Here is an 11,859-nt window from a genome sequence, read left to right as displayed (position 1 = left end):
TTCTTTCTTTTTGTTTTCTGTTTTTAGCCAACTGCCCTGTTTCAGCATGTTTATTAAACATTCTGTTGTATCCTCTACATTTAATGCCCACTTACCTTCCTCTGTTCCTCGAGAGCCTACTGTCACCACAGTGTCCCATCAGGGATCTCTTGCTTCCAGGCTTCCAGTGGATCCTGGTCATTGGATGACATTACCAACTTCAGAGAGGAACAGAGTGGAGACACGCTGGGATGCTGAGCCCTAATGCCTTTTCTTTGTTCTTTCCCTGTCCTAAGGAGGACACAGGGCCTGAGTTTTGCTACATAAGGAGTGCTTCAGTATTCTTTTGTGATTTTTGACAGACTATTCCAGATCTTTGTAATCATCATAGATGATTTTTTGAGAAAAATATATAATAAAATAACAAAAAATAGTATTCTTATCAAGAGTTAAGAGCTAGAATAAATTATACATCCAATATATGAAGAAATTCTCATTTTTCACTTAGTGTTATGATTAACTTAATAACTGTACCTTTTCAATTTAAAATCAAAAATTCCATATGTTAATTGCAGTAACATTCTAATATTCAGTTTTCAGAAGATATTAATGATTTCTCTAAGTTAGAATATTGTATATACTCGAGAGTACTGTATAAAGTTTGAAGTTAAAATTTTTCTTTGATTTGTTGCAGAAACTCCTCAGAAGATTCTGTATGATTACGGATTACAGTAATTTTCACTCAGTGGGTGTTATTTTATTATATTTTAAGGTGAAAATTCAATAAAAGTAAAGTAGTTTATTTACCCTGTAACTTCCCTTCATCAAAAATACTTATGTAATATATAGTGGCATACACTATATTACAATTATTGCCAAAATTTTGGGATGGTGTATGTTAATCATAGTGAAAATGTTTTGTAATATACTTTCTCAGCATATAGTACAATTGGATGTGTTTAAGTTGTTAACTGTAGAAAGTAATGAGTAACTTGATTATATAGGCTATTAAATCCTACTGGTAGAAATATTTGCCAGTTCATTTTGTTTTTACAGAGCAGATGATGACTGTGGAGTTTCTGCATTTTCTAACTATGTTTGTTCATACCCTCTTACTTTTCTTTTAAATTTACCTTGCATTTACTAGTGCATATTTGTAGCTCAGAATGTTTACATTCCTTGAGAAAAGTTGGTACAGGTATATGGCACACCTTAGTTTGTTCTTTTCATCTCTTTTTTCTTTCCTTCTTTATCTCTCCACCCATATCTTGTCTAAACTGATTGGTGGTAAGTGAAAGATTTTGATTTAACTTGAGATAATTCTTACAGGAACCTTTTGCCATTTTATATTTAGTAAATGTCTTAAAATGCTTGAGAGGTGTCAAAATACATCAATCTTTTCAAATACAAAACTTTTTCAAGGAATAAGTAAGTAGCAGAGTGATGCAGTTCTTGTAGTTATATAACAAATTGCTTGCAATTGTTCAATTTTAAAATCAGTAGGAGTATGTCTTTGATGTAACTCATTCAGTCTTCAAATTAAATGCCACAATTTCCCCATTTGAAAAAGATCTTCCATTACATTCTTGTAAGTTTCTTCCCTAAAGTTAGAAGCATAAAATTAATTGTGCTTTTTACAATGCATTAAAAAGCCTTGTCTTTAGAAAGGATCATACCTTATGCAATGTTAATATAAAATATTTCAAAATTAGATGAAAGTTTCTAATTTTGTTCTTTCTGTAGAAAAGTGCTTTTTAATAAATTTTTCATTTCAAACTTCAAATTTTATCTTTCGTCCTCTGTTAATAGGAATAGGGCCATAGAAATATATATTTTTTTCTTTTTTGAGTTGTACGCAGCACTAGTACTATTAGTGAAATAGTGACACCTATTGAATCCTAGGGTTAAGAAGTAATGCTAATCCTTTTCACTGCTATGCTTCCTCAGTGGATATCTATACTTGCAGGCCTTATTTCTGTATGGTAGGTAGTCTGACACGGGGCATACCTTGCTCCATTACCATTCTTAGGTCTGCAGTATCCGTACTGCCTTCTCCCACTCGGAAATGAACAAGGTGGTTTTTCTTTTGTTGTTGTTTTTTTTTTTTTTTTTCATTTCTGTGTTTGGTTCAGGGTAGGACTCATATTGATCCTCCTGTTTTCAGCCTCCCCAACACTGGATTACACAAATGTGCCGCTATGCCTGGACTCAGTCGCTGGTTCAGCTTGCCTGAGGGTGGGATAGTGTGGCATGTGGGACCAATGGTCCCTACACTTGCTGAAGTAGACGCTTAGTCTGCTGAGCTATCTCACCAGCAGTGAAATGCACAGTTTTGTAGACTGTCTTTGCTCAGCTCCTGTACTACCCACAGCTTTTTCAGTGCTAAAATTTTGCTGCAGCAACCACACAAACCCAGGGGCCAGAGATTCTCCCAGCTTCTTGCTTGGAGCAGTTTAATAGTAGTGTGTTTCCAGGAAGGTTTCTTTTCTAATGTTTTCCCTAGCCCACATCAGGATAGATAGCAATCAAATTCCCTAGGAACATTTTAAGTCAGATTTTATTGCAATTTTTTTTTTTTTTTTTTTTTTTGTCTTTCCAGAGTTACGGGGAAGTATTGTCCGAAAGTTTTAGATTTCAAGCCTAAAGAAGTAGAATTTTTTGGAGAAATGTCGAATTTCTTGTAAGCTGAGCTCATGTAGTTAAGACTTCTTTTTGCTTTTTTTGATTCAGATTCCTCATTTTTAGTATCTTGTAACATTAAAAGTTATTTTCGTTAAACTTTTCTCTGTTCAAATTACTATTTGTTTTTTCCTTTTTCTGATTGGACACAAAGTGGTCATTGAATGACTTTGCAGTCATTTATCACATGTTAAAAATCTTTTGTTTATTTACTTGGTACATGGTTTTGCCTCATGGCTTGGACTCATAGTGATGCTCCTGTCCCAGCCTCGCCAGCAATGGGAATATAGGCGTGTGCCACCACGCCGGGACGGTGGCCGACACAGTGTCATGTCATGAAGCACGAGGGATTGAACTGGTGTTCTTGTACTTTTCAGGCAGGCATTTAGACCTCCCAGCTATCTCCCCAGCCCAAGGTGGCAGGTTTTTTTTGTACTTCTCTCAGTGATTTTTAACAAAACTTTTGAAAAACAGTATGACAGGTTTAATTATAAGCAGAAAATTAAAACAAGTCAAATATGCACCAAAAAATATATGCACCAAATTAAAATAGATGCACATGTTTTATGTCAATTACAGTGTATTATCTACTAAAACACATTTCATCAATTGTTTTTCATTCAGAATTTTATCTTTAATCATTGATAGTGAGGTGGCTGAGATATCTCTTCCACACACCAACTCCAAGTGTCTTCATTTTAGTTTGTGAATTTGAGATAATAATTAAAGAACTTTACCATTATTTACAATTTATTTCAAAAGTACCCATGTAATTATCCAATAGCAATAGCATTATCTGTGGTATCTTAAACACATAGTTATAATTCTGAAATTCAATGGATTTATTTGAGTGCATGTGGGTGCTTGCAAATCTTGTTTGTTTGTTTTTCACATCTGGGGTTTGAACTCAGGATTGAGCTATCTCCCTATTCTTTGTGTTTGTTGTTGTTGTTGTTGTTGTTGTTTTGTTTTGTTTTTTTGCTTCCAAATCTTGTGGTGAACAAAAAATGGCAAAAGTGTCACCCAAGAGAGGGAGATAGTTGATTAAGGACAAGATTATTAATAACAATATTAGGAGTAGGTGCTGAGCCAGGAGTCTTGGTTGCAGACTTAGCCTGCAGTGTCTTATAATTTGTAGAGATCATGGCTCATTTTTTCCCATTTTCTGAGTTATACTTAAAAAAAAAAACTAAGGAACAATATTATACCTATATAATGCAACGTATCTCTTCATTTTTCATTCTTGTTTGTAAAAAAAAAAATACTTCTCCCAGACATATATTGATGAAAAAATGTTCGAGTTCCTTTCAGCCACAGCAGATCTCTCTCTCATATATCTCTATCTCTATCTCTATCTCTATCTCTATCTCTATCTCTATCTCTATCTCTATCTCTATCTCTATCTCTATCTATATCATTCCTGTTGTAACTTTTTGTCTTTTCATATAAATGCAATGATACTCTCTTACTTTTGGAACATAATTTTACATTTGCTACTTTAACTTTTAATACAGTCTTAAAAGTTAATAAAAAATCATGTGTTAAGAGTGGGAATTAATTTCACTAGAAGAATCATTTTACAAAAGCCAAAGTTTGAAATAAGCATTTCTTCAAAATTTGAGGATAAAATTAGATGGTGAATGACCTTTCTCAGTATAAAGTAAGCACTCTCTACTGTAATGTTATTTTATAAACATTTAGATGGAAACAGCTTAACTTGAAATTTATGGAAATACAATTTTGACACAAATTATATTCTTGATTTAAAATTTTTTGGTTCATACAGTGAGACTATAACTACTTCTGCAGAATCCAGACTGGCTAGAAACTCGCAATCCCCTGGTCTGAGCCTCTGAAGCTCCAGAATTACAGGTGTGTGTTCCCCTAACAAGAATGATGTTATTTGAAAAAGCACTGAAATAATATAATATGGTCCCCAGAAAGTTGGGGAATATTTTATTGTAGATTGGTATAATTTCTGACTCTTTTTAATGCATTTAGCTTAATGAATGAAATATCAAAAACATCACTGAAGAAAGTGTGTGGCATAATTTTAAGTTTCACAGTAAACATAATTTAAAATGCAGTTATTATAAAAAGGATTTCAACATTCTATATTTTATATTGTTTTATTTATGAATTCTTATTTTATTTTCTATTTGAAAATGTTTGTAGTACATAATGATAACATTTATTTTGACAAGTTCGCATATGTTGGTAGCAAAGTTTAATAATTTTTTTTTCAGACCCGTGATTGAATTCAGACCCTTGCACTTGCCAGGGAAATGCTTATTATACTGAACTATCTCACCAGCCCCACACATTTTAATTCTATTGTCACCCTATTTCTGTCCCTTTCTGTTCCACCTCTTGTGCTCCTCATCCTTTTCTCTTATGCAAAGATGTCCCATCCCTGTTTTCGATTATCTATTTTCATTTTGATCTTTATTTATCTGTGGGTTTCTCCTAAAACAGCACATTAACATAAGGATTTGTAGTCAGTAGTCATTAAAATTCTACAGCCAAAACATGTCCAATGACTTTCCCTAAACATTGCCCTAATTCTGCATCTAGCATTTAATAACATTTATTTCCAGAAATAATATTTGTACAGATAGAAATAGCTTACATACTGCTTTGTCACTGGTTCTTGACTTGGGGCTTCTCTGGCTCAATTATGGACTTCTAAAAATTTAATAAATATAAATGTAAATGAGCATTGCAGTGGATGTGTACAATATTTGGTAACCCAATTTTACATGAGTTAAAGCAAGAACTGCAAGTTGTAACTTCATTACAATAAGAAGTACATTTTTCAAAACTAGAAACTGTTCAGGGCTTAAATATGAAAATTTCTTGAGGCCCAAAATCAATGTTCATTTAATTGACACAGTTTTACATTCATTATCTTATTAGTATATTTCATTGTGAGGTGGATTTTTTTTTGTTGTTTGTTTGTTTTTGTATTTTAGTAAGGGTCTACAGGGTCTACCGGCTCAGACTAGTAATGATCCGCCTGGGTTCAGCCACCCAAGAGCTAGGATTACAGTCCCGGGCCACGAGGCCCAGTCTCAATCACGGTTTCAGTGCTCCCCAGGAGAAGGGTTTGCACGTCAGACCTGGGATGGAATCCCAGCCTGTGATTGCCTAAGCAGGCACTTTAATCCGCAGAGCTATTTGGCAGGCCCTCATTGTGAGTTTTGAATAGTAGAATATTTCCTAATGGCTAAAAATTATGAACAATATGTCTGTGAATTTTACTTTTACATTTTGTATCTGGCAGATCAAGTAGAGCTAGAATTCATTGTAAAACTTAATGTTCCTTTGTGTGTGAATACAGCTGTGTTTCTTAATTGAACACATTAAGATATTGAACTATTTTATTGAACTAATAAAAAGGATAATATTAAGTTAAGCAATGTGTCATTGTATGCTTAGAGGAACTCAATGAATAATTTAGTTTAATATTGAATACTTTAGAAAAAGAACACATGTATTACAAGGTTAAATGATTATTATTGCTGGTTAACAAAAGCTATCAAAGTTTATACCTAAGTGTGTATGTTAAATTCTCTTTAATAAATGAGAATAAACATATGGAGATATTTCTATTACTAAATTACAGGCATGGAATTTTTGCAGTTATAGAAAACACCACTATTACACTCTGCATTCACTATTAAATTACTTCTCCAGTATACATGAGTTATAGGGACATTTTGTCATAATAATTGTAAAAATGAGGACATTGACTTTTTAATGGAGAATGTTATTTTTATTCTCAAAAACATAGTGCTAGAATGTCAACATACCAAGAATTTTATATTCCATTTCCTCTTTTTGTTTTTGTCTTTTTTAAAAGAAATATCTATTTATTTATGTTTGGTACAGGGTCTCACTATGCAGCTCAGACTCATGATGACCTTCTTGTCTCAGCCTCCCCAGCCCTGGGATTACAGGCGAGCAGCACCACACCTGGTTTTGATGGCTTGCTCCATGCTGCTGGGTTCTGGGGTCGGTAGGGAACTTGGTAACAGGGATTGAAACTGGGTCACTGTGGTTGCTAGCTAGGTACATAGACCTGCTAAGCATCCACCCATCCCCTCCTCTCTTTGTAATATTAAATAAATCTCTCACTAATGAAAAATAGTTCAAAAAATACTAATTAATTAAATAATAACTAAATTCACCTCAGTATTATATTTTTAATGATGTGAAAATATAGGATATTTATCTGTATATGTGTTCACAGAAACATTTAATATCTTGATATATTAACTGTATATTTCTTTTTTTAAACCTTAAAAATTACATAGTTGGTTGATTAGTGCGATCATTCTTTTTAGAATAAATTGAATTTATTCTGAAAAATCTAGTAAACAAAAGTTATAGTAACAATAAAATCCATAGAATGTCAATAATATCTACTTTGATGCATTGTTTCTTCATTAATTTTGTTGCAACAGGTTTTGCTTTTTGCTGAAATATTTTAATCCTGTGTTTCTCTCCTCCCTCCCCCTCTGTCCCAGTTGTGAGAATGCTAAGACCACGTAGTTACTCTCATGTCTTTACTTCTTTTCTCTCTGCCTTGGGGACAAATTCAAGCAAGTCAAGCTTGTTCCCACATGAGAACACACTGACAAATTGCTGATGTTGGACCCATTCTCTAACTGGAATAAAAATGCAAATCCAATTTTCCTTGCCTGGTCTCTGAAATACCTTTTGAATGCGCTTGTAATCACATGCCTTCCCAGAAATTTACATTGCGTGAGTGCTGTCTCCTCTGTCTACTCGTCGTGGTGTGCATATGGGTTAGGATACCCCATATATGCACTGCATGTTGGTGGGTGCAGCAATCGAGGCATTTCCTGTGTCTACCGCAGTTGCACAGCAATCAGAGTTTCTAGGTTATGGCCACTTCAGAGGAGTTTTTGTTTGGCTTGCTCACTGGCCCTGTTGCCTGCAGATGAGTATGAATTTAGACTGTCTCTTAGGTTTTAGTTTACTTTTTTCACTGTATGATGACTATATTTGTGTGACATTCAATGAATTCTAATACTATCTTTTATATTTTTAAAGCACCTATATTATAAATATTAATAACTGCATTGGGAAACAAAACTATGGGATTGAACCTCATTTTGAAAGTGTTGGGGGAGTGGACCACTTAGTTTGGTTTCTTGATAGAATTTGTTTGTCTCAATACCGTGACAGTCCCGGTAGTAGTCAGCTCAGTGGAAAGACATTTGCACAATGACTGTTGCTTCGATGTATCAAGGTGGTGCTGGCACTCATTCAGTAGAGTGCGGAGACATGAAAGCTGAATGTGTTGTTGGGGAGCATCGATCTAGAAGTGAAATGTTATGAAATAAAAAGCTTTGTTCCTATTATTTTAGTAATTTTAATGTTCTTGTCATTTGAAAATGTGTAAGGAAACTGCTGAGGATTATCATAGGCTATAATATAGATAGATAAATAGATACATAGATAGATAGACAGATAGATAGATACAGATATACATTTAGATATGGAGACATGAATTATTTCCAAAGATTTTTTAGGAAATAGACTTTTTTGATTTTACCATAAGATTTCTTTTTCTACCCTCTGAATATCTGATAATTTACACTATAAGTAACAACATGTTTTACAGCATCATATTTGAGGCTTTCTACATAACTGATGGGTAGAGCTTGGAGGGACTTCCTTCTGAAATGTACTGAACTGATCAGCACATTGGTGCACAAAGAAAGAGCTACAAAAAAAGACATCTTCAATGTTTTCATAATTTACCCTCCAGGAATTAGAAGTGAGAGATTTAACTGGACATCAGTCAACATCATACTCAACCATGCAGCACAATAAAAACAAGAAAAGCACACGTTTAGAGAGCGTAGGTAGTCCAGAGGCACTGAGTTTTACTTGTTACTGTGCAACCGTGTCTAACTACCTAGACTCAGGTATTTGGGTGCAATATTGAGGGCAAAAATATTTCTCAAGTAAATAGCCATCTAATAATTCAAATATGCATAGATCATTTTAGCACAAAAATAAAAAAGCCTAATAAACATATCAGATATTCAAACTATTTAGAGATATAATATAGGGATTTCATATATTTTCTCCCAAGCACTGCTACTTTCTATTGTTTGTGTGCTGCTAGAACAGAGCTTCTGCAGCACATTTCTGTGTGCCAGCTGGCTCCCAGTTCAGCTAGTCTAGTGAGAACTCTGATAAGGCTATCCATGTACTAACGTAGGAAAATAAACTTCTTAGCCCGTACATTCTCCTGTTTGATCATGTGAGTACCAGGCAGTGATGTACATGTTTATCAGTGGTTCTGTGCTGTGCTTTATCCACACCACCACAAGTTTCCCACCTAACTTCCCCAGAGTCACCCACACCATCAAGCCTGTTCCTCTATTGTAAGGTATGAGGCTTTCACCCCTGCTTATCTAATTAACTTCCATAGAAAGTCCTCCATCATCAGCAGCTCCATGTGAACATGAGTCTCAATTCTTTCAGGGTTATCTGCACTTAAAGATTAAGAAAGCGGTGTGGGGAAGCCACAACACTGCCTTCTGCCTACCCAATTAACCACTGAAATCTTCCTGGGTCCGTTACTGAGTTCACACTATGGAAGCTTTAAAATAATAGCTAATCAGAGTTTGTGAAAATGTTGTGACATAAATCTAGAGAAATAAACTATCACTTATACTGTATTAAGTGCCCCCCTCTCAACAGCTGATTTCCATAATGGAAGAGATTTCAGGGAGTAGATTCGTTTGTACAGTAGATGGTGTAGACATGGATCCTTCAGGTTTCTGAAAATGTGGTTACACAGCCTGGTGAGGCCAAGGTCACAAGTGCCAGTTGACTATTCTCACGAAGCTCTTAAAGACCCAGAAGTGTCTCAGTGAGTCTCTTTTTTTCTTCATACTATCTAGCAACATTCCTAGCACTAAACTTCAGTCTAGAAAATTCACTCTTCAATAGAATTATAACCCTATTTTTGCCTGCTGATCTACCAGCATTATGAACCCTAAGTGACAAGATGGAATTCACAACTTTAGTTGATAGAAGAGATTCCCTTACCCAAGTCCAGGGGAGCTATAGTCCTTACGCATGTTTGACTACAAAGCATCAGAAGCATTAGTCTCTCCCTTACTGGCAGTGATTGTAGTAAAATCCAGTCCTACTATTGTCTACTTCTAAGTGATCCACTCTGCCCAATGATACTTTAACAAGATATGGTAGTTATTATTTTAACATATTTACCATGCCAAAAAATACTTTAGTAACACTTCTGGTGATTTTGCTTAGTTTTTAAGAGAGCAGTCAATATTTGTACTTAAAACAAAAATCAGACCCAGTTGGTCAATGGCTTTTCTCTGGTGTTTGACTTTTCAAGATCTTTTATCTAATTATAATTCTCTAATGACCATGACTCTATTCATTATTATTTAAAATGTCATCAAAAAGCTACTTCTTGAAGTTACTGTATCTCTGACATTTTAGTGTATCTACTTTTTGTTGTTGTTGATATTTTTCCTGTATTGTATTATTTGTTCAAGGAATTCTAATTATAGTCCTACCTTTGTTAAAATAACTAATATTATAAGTACCTGCCTGGCAAGCCAAGATCCTAAGTTTGACCCCCAGTAAAAACAGAACAAAACAAACAAACAAACAAACAAACAAACAAATGAACCTGTAACAGCAATAACAACAAAACAACCTTAGTGTTGTTTCTCTGTTAATGATTGACAGCAGAGAATAAGGGAAGTGTTGAGGTACACATTTCCTTTCCTCAATGAGATGTAACATCCTTAAGATAGAGAATGAGGGGGTGTCTAAGGAGATAGCTGCGCTTTATATGCACCTTCCTGACAAACATAAGGTTGCAAGTTCAATCCCTGGTACAGCGTGCTGTGCTGGTCCCCAGTGGCGTACACCTATAATGCCAGCACTAAGGTGGCTGAGGCAGGACAATCACTATGAGTCCAAACTGCATATTGAGACCCTGTATAAAAAGAAAAAAGAGCAAAAGAAAATGATTACAGAATTGTATGTGTGGGGGTGCATTGTGCAGAAAGGGCAATATCAAAAGTCTCCTAGCATTGCTACAGCTTTGTGTTAAAGTCTGAGCAGTTAGGAATATTACTAAGTCATGGGAATTTGATGTCTTAATGAAAGGGGTCATTGGAAGACACCTTATGGTAGTATGAATAGGAATATTTAAAATGTCACTGCTCCATGATATGTTACATAACAGATAATAGAGAAATTCAGTGACTGTCTTTATTATGTACACTATAGGATATGTGTGATTGTAATGAGCCAACAGCATTACTTATAGCCCCAATATTTGGGATTTAATGAGCCAGACCCAAGACCACCATGGATCCTGGTGCTCAAGAGCTCTCCAGCACAATGAAACTGTCCCTGCCCAACCTCCTCATTCAGAAATACGCTTCAGTACTAATTCTCATATTTTTCTACTGATCAAATTGCTAACATTGATTCTGAGCATTTTAGTAAATACTCCATTTGGTTCATAAAATACTTTAGTAAATGAAACATTTAACTAAAAAATTTACACACACCATCAGAATTCATCGTAAGCACGACCTTCTTGAATTTTAAAATATAGAACTTTTAAAATTACGTAAGAACTTCCTATTAAACTTATTCAGTTTGGCAAGGCACATATATTCAATGGATTTCAAAGCCATTTATGTCAAAAATAGAGAATTAATATGCAGATTTTCAGTGGAATCAAGGAGTTTTGTAAATGTTCTGCTTTTGAAATTGTGCCAGACCTTGAGTTCATTTCTTCACATATTTCCTGCTCAGAATTCTTCCATTTGGAAATATTTGTATCAAGAAGACAAAATATAAATCTCTTGATACAAAAGACAGTTGAAAGAGAAACATGCAGTTTGTCTGTAGCAGGAAAAAATCAATATTGAAATCAAGGCTAAGCCTGATGGTACCAGAACTAAAATATCCTACAGTTTCTTTATGCAATTTTGAATGTCAAGAGGCTGCAAATGGATTTGTAGCAAAGACAACAAGACAAGAAAATTAGAACAGAGTTGTATCTACTTGTTCAGTATATTACTATATTAAGTGCAATCTAGAATGTATGAAAATATCTCTCACTTTGAACCTTATCTGGGAAAAATTTTCCTAAATAAA

Source organism: Octodon degus, unplaced genomic scaffold, assembly GCF_000260255.1.
Source record: "Octodon degus isolate 3935 unplaced genomic scaffold, OctDeg1.0 scaffold00149, whole genome shotgun sequence".
Classification (NCBI taxonomy): Eukaryota; Metazoa; Chordata; class Mammalia; order Rodentia; family Octodontidae; genus Octodon; species Octodon degus.
This window is presented reverse-complemented; position numbering follows the sequence as displayed.